Source organism: Marmota marmota, unplaced genomic scaffold (genome assembly GCF_001458135.2).
Source record: "Marmota marmota marmota unplaced genomic scaffold, marMar, whole genome shotgun sequence".
In the NCBI taxonomy this organism is placed as follows: Eukaryota; Metazoa; Chordata; class Mammalia; order Rodentia; family Sciuridae; genus Marmota; species Marmota marmota.
The window spans coordinates 13,217,123-13,237,388 of NW_026000093.1; the positions used below are offsets into that span (position 1 = coordinate 13,217,123).

A 20,266-nucleotide genomic window follows, 5' to 3' on the forward strand; every position below is an offset into this window, starting at 1 on the left:
AGATCACAATGAGCCTGACAAGCCATGCTTCTAAGAACCCTGGACTTGATTTTGCAGGAAATGAGGAATATACATGTAGGAATAATAGATAAGGAACAATCAGGTCTGCACATAGATCACATTGAAATCAACCTGGAGAAAGAATAGGGGGTTGTCAAGATTGGATATGGAAGCTGGGTGTGGTGGCACATGACTGTGATCCCAGCAACTTGGGAGGCTGAGGAAGGAGTACAAATTTGAGGCCAGCCTCAGCAACTTTGTGAGATTCTGTCTCAAAAATAAAAAATTAAAAAGGGCTGGGGATGGAGCTCAGTTGCAAAGTGACTCTGGGTTCAGTCTCCAGTACCAAAAAAAAAAAAAAAAAAGGAACAAGAGAAAAAGATTGGATTGGATATGGATAAATCACTTCTGAGAGAGCCACTGCAACAGTCAGAAGATAATGAGGCCCTTGAGAGGCTGTAGTAAAAATGGAACAGATATGAAAAATATTTAGGAGGTAAAATCAAAAGGTTTTTGTTTGTTTTTGCAGTGCAGGGGATTAGAACCCAGGGTCTCAAGCATGCTAGGCAATCATGGTACCTTTTCTACACCTGCAACCATGAATTCAGGAGGATAAATGAAGAATGCAGGCAGTCATGGACACCTAGTAGTCTAGAGTGCCTGTCAGGTTTCTGGGTGGATGATAAAGCCCCAAATTGAATATAACTGTAAAAGGAAAATAAAATTATTTAAAACTGAGAGTGGGGCATCAGGAGGAGGGTAGAGAAGATGGATTTTTGTTTTATACATGTTGAATCTTAACTCTATGAAGCTAGTTATCTAGAAGTCGGCAACTAGTCACATCAATCTGAAGGGTAAAGCATAGAATTCAGGGTAGAAGTCATGAATTTGGGATTCATCAACACACATGCAGGTTAAGCCATAAAGAGTAGTTTTAATCACCTATAAAGTATAGCCCAAAGAAAGGGCAATGGGCAGAAGTCAGACACCTGGAAGTTTAATGTTTGGGGAAAGGGGCTTATCACTTTAATGCTTAAGGTGGGAGTCATCTCTAAAAAGTTCCTTCTTTCTTTCCTATTATCTAAAACTCTTCCTTACAGTTTCTTACGACTTAATGGAGAAAACATTGTGCTATGTCTTCCTTTGAAATAATTAACAGGAAATAAAGTCAGGGTCATAAAATATATTCCATTAAGTATTATTAATTGGCCTTTATTGAGCACTTACTGTGTCACAAGCACTGCATTAAGTGCATTACAAGTATTAATTATTTTAAACTTAACAATCCTGGGAGATATGTTACTAGGATGCCTATTTTACAGATGAAGAAAATGATTTATAAGTGATGGATGAGCCCTCACTTGAACTAAAGTCTGGATAAATTTAGAGTCTCTATTTATATTTTTGCAGTATTGGGAATTGAACTCAGGGCCTAGTAGCATGCTAGGCAGGACTCTGCTACTGAGCTACACCCCCAGCCCTTTCTTTTCTTCTTTTTCTTTCTTTCTTTCTTTTTTTTTTTTTTTTTTTTTTTTAGTGGTGGTGGTACTGGGGATTAAACNCACACCCTAGTTAAAATTATCCAAGTTGAAAATAACAACAAAAACTTCCACCTCTATTAAAGAATAATCTTTATTTAATTTTTTTTTCTATATGGATTTCAAAGAACCATAAACTTCTAGTGATAGACGGAACTTGGAGTAATTTACAGGCAAAGAAAACAAAGTCACACTTGCTCACTGTTCCTTAAGTTAGTGGCAGATCTAATATGAGGACTCGAGCCTTCTATATTCCCAAGCCTTGGTTATTAAATGTTATAGAACATTAGGTTAATATCAGCCAGCATTTATTGAGTGCCTACTTAATGCTCTTCACTGTGCCAAGCATCTTCACATCCATCACTTCTTTCCTAAATCAGTTCATAAGTTAGAATAAACTTATTAAAACAATCACATTCACTCCTTTAAGCATCCAGTGTTGCCAACAGAGTATTGCCACATGATATAAATGAAAAGAGATAATTTAATTACTGCAATAGCTACACTATGAAAATGTGTTTCAACAACACACTTCACTCTCAGTAATTTCCCTCCCAGAGATGGAAAAAGATTCAGAAGTCTTAGAAATATATTTCTGGATAAGAGCCTCTTTGCCAAGACCCATAAAGATGAGTTGGCAAAGAGGCTCTTATCCAGTGGGTTGGGGTTGTGAATCTGCCGGTAGAGTGCTCTCCTAGCATGTGTGAGGCATTGAGTTCAATTCTCAGCACCACATAAAAATAAATAAAATAAAGGTTTTATGTCCAACTACAACTAAAAAAATAAAATGTCTATAGTGACCTCCTCCTTCATCCACTGCTACACCTTTTTTCACAATCACATTCTGATTCGTGGCTCTTCAGTAGCTGCTGTTTGTTATTTCATCTATATTTCTAAATTGCTATTCCCAGATGGTGTTCTAAAGTCATTATTATATAACAGCCCTCATTAAATTAAAAGAGATCACTCTAACTACACATACAATTTTTTAAAAACCTAAATGTGAATATTTGCCTTCTTATAATTTCAAAACAAGAGTTTATTTTTAAAATACAGAATAATTTTCATGTCTTATGAAGCAAAGTCAAATTATACTGTTTTTTATAAACACATGGTCCATGTGTTGAAAAGAATTTACTAGTATTCATATGTTGACACATTTAAAATTACTTCTCCTAGGGGCTAGGGCTATAGCCCAGTGGCAGAGGGCTTACCTAGCACATGTAAGACACTGGGTTTGATCCTTAACACCACATAAAAAAATAAAATAAAATAAAGGCATGCCGTCTATCTACAACTACAATAAATAAATAAACAAATAAACAACTTCTACTAGCAGGATCTCACTTGATTTTTCTACCACTGAAAATTCTGGTATGTCTATTTCATAGAATTCTTACAGATTCAAATCAAATAATCACAAGACAGAAAATTTAAACACCTGCCAATTCTAGTTAGCATGAAAATGCAGTACTATAATATTTTTTTTGGGGGGGGGATGTCATCTTGACCACACATTAGCAAATAATCTTTTAAACTCCAAACAAAAAGATAATCAAAATAGGGATGTTAATGTATTTGAGATAAGTGTCAATGTTGTTTGAAAAAAAATTCTAGTATATTTCACTTGTAAATCCTATCACACAAACACAAAAGAACCAAAGACCTGAGAAAATAAGCACTGAATTTAAGTTAACTTTATAGTATCTAAAAGTAATGAAAGTAAATAACTTTGAATTTTAATTTTGTTAAAATAGCTCCCTAAAACATAAGTTTGAATTTGAGTCATTTATCTTGGTGGTGAATTTTCATATTTATACTAGTATGACATACTAAAATAGTACTTTTAAAGTAATAAGGGAACCAGCTAGGCAAAAGATCAAGGAAAGAGCAGATATGAATGACACTGCAAACCAACTGGGCCTAGGAGACATCTATGGAATATTCCTCGTAACAGCAGAATATACATTCTGCTCAAGTACATATGTTCTCCAAAATAGTCCATATATTAGGCCATAAGAAGGTCTCATGAAATTAAAGGGAACAGAATTCGCACAAAGTAGGTTCTCAAATGGCAATGTAATTAAGTTAGGAAGCAAAAACAAAGAAAATTCAGTAAATTCACAAAACACTTTTGAGTAACCAGTGGGCTAACAAAGAAATCACAAGGGACATCAGAAAAGATTTTTAGATGAATGAGCCAAGTGCAGTGACATGGACCTATAATTCCAGCTACTCAGGAGAGTGAGGCAAGAGAATAGACAACAAGTTGGAAACTTGCTGGGCCACCTAGCAAGACCCTGTCTCAAAAATAAAAAAAGATGGGGATGTAGCTCAGAGATAGAGCACGGGCATGTGTGTGAACCCCTGGATTCAATCCCCAGAAATGGGGTGGAGGGATAACACATTCAGATGGTTGAAATGAAACCATAACATGTCAAACCTCTGAGATGCAGCTAATGCAGTATTTAGAAGGAATAATATAGCTGTAAATGCCTATATTTTAAAAAAGGATGTCTCAAATCAATAGCTTAATTTTCCACCTTAAGAAAATCGAAAAGGTCAGACATGACAGCTGTAGTCCCAGCAATTTGGAAAATTAAGGTAGGAGGATTACTTGAGCCCAGGAGTTAAACATAATGATACCTCATCTCAAAAAAAAAAAAAAAAAAAAGAGAGAGAAAATAATAATTAATTAAAGCTAAACCCAAAGCAAATAGAAGGAAGGAAGTAATAATGATTAGAGCGTAAATCAATGAAATAAAAAGAAAAACAACATAGAAAATATAAATGACATTAAAAGTGCATTCTCTGAATAAAATAAACCTTTAGCTAGATTTATCAGGAAGAAAAGATAGAAGACTGATATTACTAAAATCAGGATAAAAAAGGGAATACCACTCTCAACTCACAGAAGTAAAAAGGACTAGAAGAGAATGCTATGAACAATTGTACAGCAATTAATCAGATGGAGAAGTTCACAGAAAAAAATAAACGATCAAAACTAACTCAAGAAGAAATAGAAAATCTAAATATAAATACAACAAGTAAAGAAATCAAATCAGTAATTAAAAAAAAAAAACTTCTACAAAGAAGAACCCTGGTACCAAATGGCTTCACTGGTGAAATCTACCAAATGTTTAAAAAAGAATAAATACCAATCCGTTATGAAATCTCACCTCCCCCCTAAAAAAAGGGGATGAATACTTTCCAACTCATTCAGTGAGGCCAGTATTACCATGATACCAAAACCAGATGATTCTATCATGACAAAGTTATAGAACAACATAGATACAAAAATCCTCAGTGAAATATCTGCAAAGTAAATGTAACTACATACAACAAGTATTATACACCATGACCAAGTATGATTTATCTCAAGACTGATTTAACATCTGAAAATCAATCAATGTAATACAGATATTTAAAGGACAAAACCCACATGGTTATCTCAATAGATACAGAAGGGTATCTGAAAAAATTCAACATCCTTTACTAATTTAAAGCATTCAACAAACTAGGAATAGAAGGGATTTTCCTCAAGCTAACAAAGGCCATTATGGAAAACCCATAGCTTACATCATTTATAGTGATGAAAAGGTAAATGGTTTCTCCCTGAGATCAGTAACAAGACAAGTAATATCAGTGCTTTCCAATTCTATTCAACTGGAGGTTCTAGCAGAGCAATTGGGCAAGAAAAAATAAATTTTAAAAGGCATCCAGATTGGTAAGGAAAAAAGTAAAACTATTTCTGTGTCCAATGAAATGGTCTTGAATATAGAAAATTCTAAAGAATACACAAAAATTATTCAAACAAATAAATGAATTCAGCAAGAGTGCAGGATACAAGATCAATTTTAAAACAATTGTATTTCCATACAGTGGTATTGAATAAATACAGACAATTTGATTTCCAATAGCATCAAAAAGAAGAAAATGCGGTCTGGGGCTGCAGCTCAGTGGTAGGGCACCTGTCTCGAACATGTGTGAGGCACTGGATTCGATCCTCAGCACCACATAAAAATAAATAAATAAAGATGTTGTGTCCATCTACAACTAGAAAAAAATATTTTTAAAAAAGCAAAAGAAAATGCTTGGGAATAAATTCTAACATAAGTGCACTGAAAACTACAAAACACTGTTGAAAAAAGTTAAAGACTTTAGTAAATGAAAACATGACCCACATTCATGGATCAAAAGACTTAATATTGTTAAGAAGTTAACAGTCTTCATATTAATCTTCAGATTCAATGCAAAAACCACAGTTGTCCTTTTTTCAGAAATCAATAAACTGATCCTAAAATTCATATGAAAACACATGGGATCCAAAATAGTCAAAGTAGTCTTGAAAAAGAACAAAGATACAGGATTCACACTTCCTGATTTCAAAATTTTCTACAAAGCTACATTAAGCTACTAAGGACAGTGTGGCAATGACAGTAAGCTAGACAGATCAATGGGCTTTAATTGAAAACAGAGAAATAAACCTTTATATTTTTTCATAAATTGATTTTTTACATGAATACCAAGACAATTCAGCAAAAATTAGTCAACAAATAATGCTGGGTTAATTGAATACCGCATGCAAAAGAATGAAGTTGGACCTGTACCTTACTATTAACAAAAATTAGCTCAACAACAACAACAACAACAAAAACCCAGAAGAGCAAATCTCTGTGATTTTGGGTTAGGTAATAATTTCTTAGATGATATGATACTAAAAATACAAGCAACAAAATAAAAAATAGATAAACTGAAATTTATCAAAAATTGAAACTTTTGCAATTCAAGGAAATCATGAAAATTAAAAGAAAGCTCACAGAAGGGGAGAAAACATTTGCAAATTATGTATCTGATATATCCAAAATATATAAAGAACTCTTATAATTCAACAATAAAAAGACAATCCAACGTTAAAAAGGGGGGGCAAAGAATCTGTACATTCCTCTAAATAAGACATTTAATGGGTTAATAAGCATATGAAAGCATGTACAATATCAATAGTAATTAGGGAACTACAAATCAAAACCACAATGAAATACCATTTCATATCTACTAAAATAAAAAGACAACAAAAAGTGTTGGAGAGCATGTGGAGAAATCTGAACCTCCATACATTACTGGTATTCCTCCACAACTTAAACTAGTTACTATATGACCTAGCAATTCTGCTCCTAGGTATACACTTAAGAAAAATGAAAACACGTATCCACATAAAAATATGTCCCAAAAATTCATAGTTCCATTATTTACAATAGCCAAAAAGTGTAAAACAATTGAAATATCCACCAATGGATGAATGAATAAACAAAATATGGTATATCTACACAACAGAATATTTCTTCAGCAATAAAAAGAAATTAAATACCATATATTACATCATAAAGGAAACTTGAAAACATTATGCTAAATGAAATAAATTCACAAAAGAACACACAGTATATGCTTCAATTTTTCATTAAATGTTCAAAAGAGGCAAATCTTCAGAGGGAAAATAGATCTGGTTGTTCCCAGAAGCTGAAGGAGGGATGGATGGGAATAACTCATAATGGGGTCTAGAGTTTCTTCTTGGGGTGATAAAAGTTCTGGAATGAAATAATGGGGTGGCCATACAATTCTGTGAATAACCAATGAATTGGGTTGGTTGGTTTGTTGAATTGGAGTTTAAAAGGGCAAATTTAATGTCATGGGAATTATATCTCAATAAACCTATTTTTAAAATATTAAATATGAGACCCTTCCTTTGAAACTAAAAGTTTGCAGATTCTTTGTAGATTTTCTACATATATAATTTTGTACACTATGAGCAATGGAAGTTTTACTTCTTCCTTTTTAATCTTAATAACTTTTTTTTCTCCTTATTACACTGTCTAGGACTTCAGTAGAATGTTGAAGTGGTAATAGTCGGTATCCTGTCTTACTTCCCTGTTTTGAAGAATGTTTTCAATATTTCACACTTTGATGTAATATTAGCTCATCGGTTTGTTTTGCAGATAACTCCTTATCAGATTGAGGAAGTTTCTTTCTATTCCTAATTTGCTAAAAGAGTATATATGTGTGTTTCTTACAAATCTTGTTTTTTTAATCAGATGTTTTTTCCTTTATCCAGATAATCATGATTTTTCTCTTTTAGTTTATTGACATTGGTGAATTACATTAGTTCATTTTCCAGTGTTAAGTGCATTCTTGGAATAAACCCAAGTTATATTTTTTTAAAACTATAAGAGACTCTAGTGTCTTCTCCACTCACTGAGACATTTTACTTCTTAAAATTTCTCAATCATCTGAATTTTCTCAGCATTTGTATTAGTCCATTTGTGCAACTATAACAGAATACCTGAGACTGGATAATTTATAAAGAACAGAAACTGATTTCTCACAGGGCTGTGGTTGTGGCTTAGAGACAGAGCATATGTGTGAGACCTGGATTTGGTCTCCAGAACCACAACAAAAAGGAAAAGAAGGAAAGAAATTGATTTCTCACAGCTCTGGAGGCTGGGAAGTCTAAGATTAAGGTGCCAGCATCTGGTAAGAGCCACCTTGCTACATCTTCACATAGCAGACAGTAGAAAGGATGAAGATAGACCAACTCTGTGTCCTCAAATGGCAAAAGAGCAGAGGAGGACAAACCACTCCCATAACCCCTTTTTATGGCAGCATCAATCAGTTCCAGAGGTCCAATCCCCAATAACCTAAACATCTCCGAAAAGGCTCCACCTTCCAGTACTGTTACATTGGGATTAAGTTTCCAACACATGAATTTGAGGAGACATATTCAGACCCCAGCACCATCTTCATCCAGGAATGTAAATACAATTTATTAGGGAATAGAACCATTGTATATTGTAGCTTACAAAGAACTCAGAACTGAAATGTTCTATCAGTTTTACTTAGTTAATAGGAGTTCATCCCAGTATCTGCCAAGTTAATGTTCAACAAAAATCAGCAAAGTTATTTCTCTACTTCCAAGGATTAATGGAAGTGACGATGGTTATCTTTGTTAGGGATTTTAGAATATGATAGTAGTATTTGTTATCATTGGCAAGTTCAATGGACTTTGGATGCTAAAAGAATGAGTGTGGCAGTTCGTCAGATAACATAAGACATTCAGATTCTGTGGTTCAGAATTTAACACAAGCAACTTTTAAAGCGAGAATTTTAAGGATTTTTCTATTAGGCAGAAACTACATGATATTTAAAACCTTTTTAGTTTTCTTCTTGAAATCTGGCACTAGTTTCTAGATTAAATCATTAATACTATTTCACAATAAAAAGGTAACAATAAGGGGCTGGGGCTCAGTGGCAAAGCACTTGCCTAGCACATGAAGCACTGGGTTCGATCCTTAGCACACATAAACAACTAAAATAAAGACATTCTGTCCATCTACAACTACAAGAATTTTTTTTTTTAAAGTTCACAATGAATAACATTTTTCAAACTCCCTTAACTACTGCCTTACCAGCAGGTGGTAATCTGGGTAGGTACTCAATAAACATATGCGTTTCTTTTTCTTTGCTCTCTGCAAGGTAAAATACAGGTGACAAATGATAATAGCTACAAAAAATAAAACTGATGAAAGAGAATATTTGATTTAGCATATACAATTGAAAATGGCAGAATTATCTAAATACATAAAGTAAACCAACTAGGAAACAACTGAGTCTTCATTTGGCAAAATACTGAAGATAATTTCAATTAAGTGGTTCTTCCAAATAAGCCAACGAAAACTTAGAGTTTGGCTGTATTTGCAGCATCAGAATTTCCTAATGGAATGCTTCATAATGAACAATAGTCACAGCATTTGAAAGCACTGAGGGGGAAAAAGCCATGGCAAGGTGCCTGCAAAATACTACTGTTTTGAGATAAGACTATAAATGCATTGTTTAAGAAGGATTTAAAACAATAACAACTTGGGCTGGTGTTGTGGCTCAGTGGCACAGCACTTGCCTAGCATGTGTGAGACAATGGGTTCCATCCTCAGCACCATATAAAAATAAATAAGTAAAATTAAGGTATTGTGTCCATCTACAACTAAAAATGTTTAAAAAAAACCACAACAACAACTTTACTAAAGATGTATACATGGATAAGACACTAGAGAAAGATCTAGTTTTAAAAAGAAACTCCAGGACATGATCTTTACAATTAAAATAATTGTAATAAATAATAATGAGTTGCATATTCACAGTTATATATATATATATATATTATATACTATATGTATATATAATACATATACCTATATATAAAATATATATACATATGCACATATACTTATATGATATAGTGAAAGTCTGTTTCCCACCCATTCCTATCCACTCTCTTCTCATCCTCCAATCTCAAGTAAACATTGTAAATTTCCTATGTATAGTTTCCAAGTCTCTCTATGCTTAGACAAGCAAACAATATATATTCTTATTTTTTCTTTGTCCTTCCACACAGAGGTGGTATTTTATTCACAATGTTCTTAATCTAACAGGCAGCTGCACACGGTAGTACACACCTGTAATCTCAGAGGCTCAGGAGACTGAGGCAGGAAGACCATGAGTTCAAAGCCAGCCTCAGCAATTTAGCAAAGCAACTTAGTGATACCCTGTCTCTAAATAAAATACAAAAAAAGGACTGGAATATGGTTCATTGGTAAGTGCTGAAGAGTTCAATCCCCAGTACCAAAAAATAATAATAATAAAAATAAATCTCACAGGCTGGGGTTGTGGCTCAGTGGTAGAGCGCTTGCCTAGCATGTGGAGGCACTGGGTTTAATTCTCAGCACCATATATAAATAAATAAAGTCCACTGACAACTAAAAATATTTTTTAAAAAATAAAATAAAATAAAAAAATAAATCTCACAAGAAAACTTTTTAATCCTAATAAGTCCAATGAAAGTAATACATAACTTCCATGGGACAGGGCCTTTTGTTCATACCTGAGTGGACTTTAAAAAAGGAAGAACAAAAATAAGAGACAAAAAAGAGAAAAACATTTTTAAACCAAAGAAGAGAAAATAATGTTAATGTTCATGAGAGTCTAAGAACCATTTTTTAAAAAAATATTTCTTTCTTTAGTTTTTAGGTGGACACAGTATCTTTTTTTTAAAAGAGAGAGATAGGAAAGAGAGAGAGAGAGAGAGAGAGAGAGAGAATTTTTTAATATTTATTTTTTTAGTTTTCAGTGGACACAACATCTTTATTTTATTTTTATGTGGTGCTGAGGATCGAACCCAGTGCCTCACACACCCTAGGTGAGCGCGCTACCACTTGAGCCATATCCCCAGCCCTAAAAACCATTTTTAAAAAGTAGTTTAAAGTCTTCCAAATGTTTATTAACAATGGCCCCAGTCCAAATAAGCAAATAATTTGGTATTGTCATGTTTCAATTTTAGTACCATATCACTGAGAGGCTGAACAAAAACATCTTTTCAAAATCGATACCTGGTAGGTACCAGGGGTTGAACTCAGGGGCACTCGACCACTGAACCACATCCCCAGCCCTATTTTGTATTCTATTTAGAGACAGGGTCTCACTGAGTTGCTTAGTGCCTCGCTTTTGCTGAGGCTGGCTTTGAACTTGTGATCCTCTTGCCTTAGCATCCCAACTTGCTGGGATTACAGGCATGCACCTGGCTCAAAAATCTTTCTTATTCATATTTATGAAAAAAATATGCCTTTACTCTTGGTGTGGCTTAAGTTGCTATTGTGTTGGTGTGAAGCTCCTCATGTCTGGCCCCAGCACCTCTACAGGTGAGCTGAAGTTGGTATGCATAGACTATCAGTCCTGACCCTCCCTGATTTCTATCTCTTGTGGAGGTTTTTAGAAGAGACCTAGCATTTTTGAACCAATATTGCTTCCTATCTGATTCCCAAGGATCCAACCCAATCCAGGATCATACCTCTCACATCTCTACTGATGAAAATATGTAGGGAAAGGAATCCTGATATACTACTTCTCAAAGCTTGCTAAGCTTTGTTAGAATAGCTTCATTGTCTTCAATTTAGATGGGAAAAAAAAGGTAATTTTTAAGCCAGATACTTCAAACTTTGGACATATTTTCTAAAAGGAACAGTGGTCATATCTGGGAGTTATCTTTCCAGACCAGGACACTCTATGCAACCCATTAGATGAATGACATCTTCAGTAGAAAAACAGCCCAAAACAATGCTGTTGCAATCATAGGGACAAAAATCATTATAAATAGTTTTAAATTTTTTAGTTCATGCCAATGCTTAAGGAAAAACAGCTTATTTAGAGAAAAAGGAGGTGGGTGGAGACTTCTGTGGATATTTTGAAAGGAATTACTGGGTATTCTCAAGGGCTTTGAAGGTTTGAAACCACTAGTTCTTTATAATGTCTACCTTTCCTTCCAAACTAAAAGCTTTCTTTTTCTTTATTAAAGGCCTGCTCTTAAATGTATCACCATGATTATTATCTTTTTTGCTCAAGACCAAAATGAAGAGAGTGAGATGGAGAAAAGGATAGAGAGAAAATTTCTTGAAGCAAGAATTTCAAGAAAAGGAAAGAACAAGGTTAAAAAGGAGACTGGATGGGTGTGGTGACGCATGCATATAATCCCTGCAGCTTGGGAGGCTGAGGCAGAAGGATCACAAGTTCAAAGCCAGCCTCAGCAAAAGCAAGGTACTAAGCAACTTAGCAAGACCCTGTCTCAAAATAAAACACAAAAAAATAGGGCTGGGGATGTGGCTCAGTGGTCAAATGCCCTGAGTTCATGAGTTCAATCCCTGTTCCCCCGCCCCACAAAAAAAGGAGAATAAACTCTTGGAAAGAAGGAGAGGTCACAAAAAGATATAGGAGGCAAGTGTGGGCTATAGTTTGTATATATGTGCCACTAGAGAGGAAAAGGGAGATGTCAGCACAGACACACATGCTGTGTGGAAAAACTGGTGGTGTTAGTAGGTAAAGAGGGAGAATTGTGCATGAAATTATACTGTTTCTAACCCTGAGACAGTCTATACTGTAATAGGATCATAAGAAACTTCAAGGTCACCTATTCCCACCACTGGCAGCAGAGCTGTTAAACCAATTACTTCAGCAATGTGCTTATCATTAGTTCAGCTGTTTGATTTAAAACAACTTTACAGAAGCCACTTTTCCCTTGGTTTGAATCCATTATTTCTGCTTCTTTTTTTAGTGATTATGATCAATCATGAGAATACTTTTATCATTTCTTTTGTTAAATATCTTAAATATTTGAGATGTACTTAAAATACTAATACTGACTGACCCCCATTAGAAGGACATGCACTTCATGTTGGTTTGGATAAATTTGTCAGTTCATCCACACACCCTCACCTCATCCCCTTTATGAGCAGGAGTAGAAATTTCCAATAGTGTTAGCCAGGTTTGGGGTATGGCAGGTGGCCAGGAAACACAGTAAAATAACTAGTTCAAAGGTGCATGGAATCTGTGACGTTGGTTGGCTCTGTGAGCATGATTCTCTAACCAACAAAGCAAGTCTGTATAGAGAATGTTTCTGGCACTGAAAATGTGTATGTGAATACACAAATAAAATTCTGAAGGATATATTCTAAAATGCTAATAGTAGTTATAAGGAGTGATAGGTTCACTAGTGACTTTTTTTTTTAATGGACAGGGGTCTGGTTATGTTGCCTATGCAGGCCCAAAACTCCCAGGTTCAAGGTATCCTTCTATTTCTTAGATATCCCCCCATGTGGCTGGGACTACAGGCACATGCCAATGTACTCAGAATAGTGATTTTTATTTTCCCCTCTTATTTTTCAAAAACATTTATTATTAAAAAAATGTATTTTTTGGTTAGTAATAGAAATAGATAAACAAGTATCAAGTGGAATACTATGCAACTGTCAAAACTAATGATAGAAATCAATAAAGTCTAAGAGAAAGTGTTAAATAAGAAACAAAAGAACAAAATGCATAGATGATTCTCATTTTTAAAAAACTACATATAGAGGTATAGAAATTTATATAAGCAAGGAAAAAAGTCTAGACATATAAAACTTAGCAATGGTTATCTTTGTGGGTAAAATTAGAGTAGCAAGGACTTTTTATTACACATTATTCTCAATTACTTGATTTAAGGGTGTGCATTTTTTAAATTAAAAGTAATGTTTAAAAATATGACACAGTTGGGTGTGGTGGTGCATGCCTATAATCCCAGTGACTTGGGAGTCTGAGGCAGGAGGACTACAAATTCAAGGACAGCCTCGGCAATTTAGTGAGGCCCTAAGCAACTTAGTGAGACCCTCTCTCAAAAAATAAAAAGGGCTGGAGATTTAGCTCAGTGGTAAAGTGCCTCTGGGTTCAATTCCCAGTGCCACCCAAAATTGGAGTAAAAATTAAAATAAAGAATGAAACAACTAAAAAATAGGGGAAAAGGTGCACAATTAGTGTTTTCTTGGGAAACTAAGGATATTATTCCAAAATTCCCTTTTAAATGTTCATACGTGCACACATACACACATACACACAATGCATATGCATTACATTATATAAAATTTATATAATGATCTTATATATATATTGGCACCCTGAGTTGGAAACTGCATCATTCTAAGTTATCTCTAGTCTATTTTTATTTAAAAGACAAGAAAGTTGGGGGTTGGAGTTGTCGCTCAGTGGTAAAGCACTAGCCTAGCATGTGTGGGATACTGGGTTTGATCCTCAGCATCACATAAAAATAAACAGAGTAAAGGCATTATTCTATATACAACTAAGGGGAGAGAGAGAGAGAGAGAGAGAGAGAGAGAGAGAGAGAGAGACTTAAAAAAAAACTGTACAGTAAATAACTAGAGCAAGATTGGGTATGCTGGCATACCATAGTCCTAGATACTTGGGAGATCAAGGCAGGAAGATTCCTTTAGCCCTTGAGTTTGAAGCCAGCCTAAGCAACATAACTAGATTCTATCTTTAAAAAAAAAAAAAAGCCAACCCTGGAGTAATAAAATTCTTTCTCATTTCCAAACTCAAGCAAGCAAATTAGTGGAGTCTTAGTGAAGTACCTCCATACTCAAAGAAGTTTCATCTAGCAGTCTGTGGACTAGCTAATCCATCAGTGAGTTCTATTTTTGTAGATGAATATATTTTATATGAAATCCATTTTACCAATAAAGAACAAAATGTTTGGTATTAACTGAGCAAATACATCAGGAAACCAGATGGAAGCAATTAACCTGAATCATGCTCATTAGTATATCCTGTGTGAATGCAATGTTATCTCTTCAAAATCACAGACTGGTGAAAAGAACAGACATCATTTCAATATTACAGATGTTACCAAAATGGAGTAATGTTTTAAAAGGGTACAAAATCTAGGCCATTGCCCAATGAAAAACCTATCAAATCAACCTTACTCTTAAGTTAAAAGTAACTAAACCAGCTCTGCATTTTTAATCATCTGCAAATAAACTCACTTCATGGCCTGAAGAGAGAGATACCTATAAGAAGACTTCTGCAGTTGGTGGTACAAAGAGACTCTGCCCACCAGGATTCTCTCATGCTAACAGATATGTCCAGTCCTTCCCATACTTCAATTCCATATAGATCTTTTTTATGCTTTTGGCCCCATGGGAGCAGAGCTGTCTGCTAGGAATCCTTCACCATGAGATCTAATTTATATCTCTTATTTCACCCACAAACCTCCTGTTTTTTCTTTCAATCAAACATGTTATTAAGCCAGGCAAACTCACATGGCTGTAGTCCCAGTGGCTTGGGCAGCTGAGACAGGAGGATCACGAGTTCAAAGCGATCAATGATGAGACACTAAGCAACTCAGTGAGACCCTGTCTCTAAATAAAATACAAAATAGGGTGGGGGATGTGGATCAGTGGTACCCCCCCACCAAAAATAAAAAACATGTTCTCAGTCCCTTACCCTACAATTCCCTTTATATCATTACCTCTTTCACACATCCACAACACTACCCAAGGAAAACAGATTTTGGTTCTGAATGATAGAAGAATTGTGGCTACAAGGAGATAAGTTTAGGTTTTCAGGACCCATGGGAAATAGGAAAGGACCTGAGAAATCAGACACTGCACACTTCTCTAACTCCCTCTCAAAGCCCCCCAGGCTCAGCCTTAGCCTTGGCAATACAATTTTACTGGTTGCTCCTCTGAATTGACCTTTAAGGTCTCATTTCCATCTCACCTTCCTTGGCAATGATAATTAACTCAAAGCTTGCATTGGGTTAGATTATGTTGATGTGAACTACAGGGTATCTCTTAGATTTACCACTTCTCTCCATGAAGAAAAAAAATGTTTATAGTGAAATAAGAATAAAGACTCCACATACAGAATGAAATAGGTAAAGGAAAACAGACTTTGAGTGGTTTAAAATAATGTGAGAGCTGTTTCTATCAGGAATAACATGTTATATAACTTGAGTTTCATGAATCAGCAGTTTAGTCAGTAATTTACATGAATTTTTTAAAAAAGAAAGAAACCATGAGGATTGGAAAAGGTAAAAGTGGTTTCTCAAACAAGACAGGTGTCATAAGAATTTTATCCCACCCTCATTTAGAAGGCTGACAGGCAAATGACTCAGTCTGGCTTCATTAAAGGTTTCTTACCAGATAATATCCCTCATAAGGGAAGGCCATCCCATATATCACTTCTCCCTGATAACAATTCCTCCGCCTAGGTAATGGCCATATTTTCCTCTCTAATTTCCATCTGGGGATCACATACTTAGGATACAGAAAATTATGCTTACAGGATATACATAGTTGAGAATTTTTCTGTTTTTTATTTTATTTTTTGAGGGGAGTACTGGGGATTGAACTCAGGGGTACTCAGCCTCTGAGCCACATCTCCAGCCCTATTTTGTATTTTATTTAGAGACAAGGTCTCACTGAGTTGCTTAGCACCTTGCTTTTATTGAGGCTGGCTTTGAACTCGAGATCCTCCTGTCTTAGTCTCCCTAGCTGCTGGGATTACAGGTGCGCCACCTCACCCAGCTCTAATTTTTCTGTTTTTTAAAAACATGATCCTTTTTACTAAAGTAATAGCAATATTTCAACACATACATACACTCTGAGTAATCTCAGATACGTGTAAAAAAAAAATGAGGGGTGAGGGTGTAGCTCAGTAATAGTGCACCTTGCCTAACAAGTATGAGGCCCTGGGTTTGAATACTAGCAATGCAAAGAAACAAAAAAGACAAAACACAGTATGTTTGAACTTGAGCATAAATCTAAGCAGCTTAGAATCTACATAAGAAAGCTGTCAACACAAACACTAACACCATGCGTTCAATCCAGACACTTTCAAAATCAGAGGAAAAAAAATAGAATGGGAAGGGAAAATAAAAAATAACAAAATTATTTTCTTTTTCAAAAACCAGGGATGATGGGCTGGGGTTGTGGCTCAGTGGCCTAGTATGTGTGAGGCACTGTGTTTGATTCTCAGCACCGTGTATAAATAAATAAATAAATAAATAATAAAGGTCCATCAACAACTAAAAAATAATTTTTTAAAAAAAAGGGATGACAAATCCTAAGAAATTAGTCCAAAGGGTATTCCTGTCCCAGAAAAGGTAGTATTTGTACCAGATGCTATTTGATAAAAGAAAAGCACTAGATTAGGCCTAGAAATCTCTTTGGCATAAATCAATTATGAGAAGTGTGTTTTGAAAGCTCAAGATATCTGCAGTCATTTGGAGTCATTCATTCCAAGGAATGTTTATTACAGGCCTGCACGTGCCAGGCTCTGTCCACATGCCTACTCTAGTCAAGTGCTGCCTCTCACCAGCTGTGTAATCAGGGCTACATCATGTTAACATTTCTCAGCTTCAGTTTCTCCACTTGTACAAATGAGAATAAAAAATGGCTACCAACCTCACAAGATTTCTGATGACATCTGAGTATGTCTGAAGGCACTCTGTAAACTATGAAAGTGTTAGGTGTCTTGGCTGAATTGAATGCATGAGTGCTACTAACATCTGTTGTGCCATAAATTATATCAGAGGAAAGTGAGTCTTCCTGCTTCAAGAAGTACTTTATAATCCCATTAAACAAGGTTTATGGTCTCATTTAATCACCTCCCTGGAAATTTAAATATTTGAGAGAGAGAAAGAGAGAGAGAGAGAGAGACACACACACACACACACACACACACACACACCAGGGCACTAGGAGGGAGACCAGAAGAAAGGGATGTATGGATTTTGATTACATTTGTAATCATTATAATGAAAAAAAATATCTATATTATTTAGTCCCCATTTCAGATCTCAATCAATTTGGCCATCAGGCCAAAGTGCTCTTTGAAGAGGTTATTTTATTCTGGAAAAAGCATCCTATATATATCTACAAATGACAAAATGAACACCTACTAGACTGACCCACCAACTCAGTGTTACCAACAGCAAGGGTCAGTAAAATTAGGAAACATAATTTACATCAATGTGTACAAACCGAAATGTTATTTTATCATCCAATCTGATCCTGGCACCTAAAGCCATGTCCTATGAATTGTCAAACAGATTAGGAAACAAAGTTCCTTTAAAAAACAAAATGAGGCTCCATGCTGTGGCAGTTGAAAAAAGGGGGAAGTTCTGGTTTCTCCAGTTAGCTAATGGGCTCCAAGGTAAAATGGCAAGACTATTTTACAGAAGCTGCTTGGGATCTGGTGAGACCTGCTTGCAACAGGTCTTATTCCCTGGAGCTACAGACTCGCTTCCCCAGCGAATGCAGGGGTGGCAGCTTGTCTTAAGGGAGTGGTGGCCAAGGGGGCCAGAAGGCACACCCAGCGCTAAAATATGCCTGAAACTTCCCTCTGTTTCCAGCTCTTGCTATGACATTCGGGGAACTAAGGTATGCACAGTCCCTTTATGATTAGGACCGCTATAATTTAAAATCTTGAATTAAGAATTTGAGTTAATATTTATAAAGCACTTTAGAGCCCCTTACGCAGGAAGAGCTAAGAGGCACAAAAAGACGGCACTTCCCCATGGGTTGGGTGAATACTCAACCTAGTGAGAAGGGATTGAGAATCAAACTACACAACAGTCTATTTTCATCCCGACAAAGATTTTGAAATTGTAGCGCTCTGTATTCATTCTTTAATCTCAAATACACCCTGTAAAGCCTGTTGTGCCGGACTGAAATTCTACTCATGGTTCAGAAATACCCGTGCAAAATTGAGAACTGAAGTTGCAAGAGATGAATCCTTTCTCTTCTCTATGTTACCTTATGCTCTCGTTTCTGTTAGTAACCATCACTAAAAATGCCTCTGGATGGTACATACCAGTGCTAAAACTGAGAGAATTAACACAGACTGACTTGAAAAGAGACCAAAGGGTTCAAGTCGCTGAGAACTTCAAAGAACAGCAGCGCCTTGAAGTCTCGCCCTAACAGCTCGGCTGACAACAGGTAAAGGGCTCCTCCAGTGCACCCCTCCCGCGGCCACCCGCAACCCCGAGCCTCGCAGGTGACCCGCACCCACTTCTTCCTCGTGTGGGGTCTTCTGTCCCTCCTCGTTGCCCGATCCTCTAGGCTAGGGGCTGCGCCCAGGGTAACTGTCTTCCCACCGACACCCCTCGGGCGTTTAGGAATGTCAAAGCACAATCCGAATTCACCTCGAAGAAACAAAAGACCACAAACTGAGTCTGGGGGCTGGGCGGGGGTATAGCTTTTTCCCTGCAGACCTTCTCGGAGATTCCCGGGGGAATCCGGGAAAGTCACGTTTGCTCGAGGAGCTGCAGCAGTCGAGGCCCCGGGCAGCCCTCGCCCCGCCCCGTCTCCTCCCGCGTAGGGGCTCCGACCACGGCCCGGACCGCGCGGACCCTCCCGCCGGCCCGGCACCTACCCGGCTCCGCGGTGCTGCCTCCCGGCGCCGCGGGCGCGAGTCAAGCGCGCTCGCGCTTCCTCCTTCCCGGCAGGGCCGCCGGGCGCTGGCGTTCCTCCCTGACCGCGTCACGGCGGCCGGGGGCTCCTCCCGTGGGGCCGCGAGGGCAGCCGGCAGCTCGCCGGGGAAGGCTCCCGCTCCAAGTCCGGGGCACGAACAACCGGGAACGGCGAGCGGGAGGCAGCCCGCGTCCGGCAGGGGCTGCAGGCTGTGCAGCCCCGCTCAGGCCCGCCGCCCCGGCCGCGGAAACCAGCCTCCTCTCTTCCCCCGAGGACCCGAGCGAAGGGCCGGGCCACCGTGCGCGGTCTGCCCCAGTCACGCGGTGTGCAAAGTTCAACAGGACGCCGGTGGATCCTTCTGCGGGCGCAGATCCTTTGTGGTTTCCCGCTGCCCAGCAGATCGTGACCGCTGCCCTGGGCCACGAGATCTGCGTGGGCCACAGCGATGGGCCAAGGCGTGAAAATGACCTTGGTTTGTGTAGGGAGCAAAGCTGCTTGACCCTCACTAGAGGGGACGAGACACCCCACCAACGGAATGGGGGCCATATGGCTTTGTAGACTCAGAGAAGTGAAATAACTATCCAGATACTTTAGGAGAACAACCGTGCTTTATTTAACCTTATTTGAAGTTTTCTACTTTTTTTTTCCCCATCAGCAGAATTTTGGCCTTTGTATTTATAGATAGGCCAGAGCTTCCACAAATTGGCAGATCCTGTGGACAGAGAAATATTCTTTATGTGCCTCTTTTTACACCTATTAACTTAAATAAAAAATTCTTGTTAATGTCCAAGTCAACTGAGGGCACGCTTAACAGCTTGTTACTTTTATCCTTTGACTGCAGAAGCCACATTTTAGAGCTCTCCATTTATCTCTTTTCTCCAGATA

The 20,266-nt window shown here is 37.2% G+C and overlaps 1 protein-coding gene across 7 annotated transcripts in view; it reads right to left on the minus strand.

Annotated features, from left to right (window-relative positions):
* Sgk3 (serum/glucocorticoid regulated kinase family member 3) overlaps positions 1–19,691 on the minus strand; it is a 117,976-nt gene extending 98,285 nt beyond the window's left edge. For 5 of the 7 annotated variants that reach the window (XM_048782978.1, XM_015485822.2, XM_048782980.1 and 2 more), the window contains exon 1: positions 19,344–19,691. The gene's annotated coding sequence lies outside the window, so the exon portion shown is untranslated. Of the gene's footprint in view, positions 1–18,980; positions 19,114–19,343 lie in introns of all 7 variants that reach the window. The other 2 variants (XM_048782976.1, XM_048782981.1) reach the window with 2 other exon arrangements.
* Between the last annotated feature and the right edge of the window lie 575 nt (positions 19,692–20,266).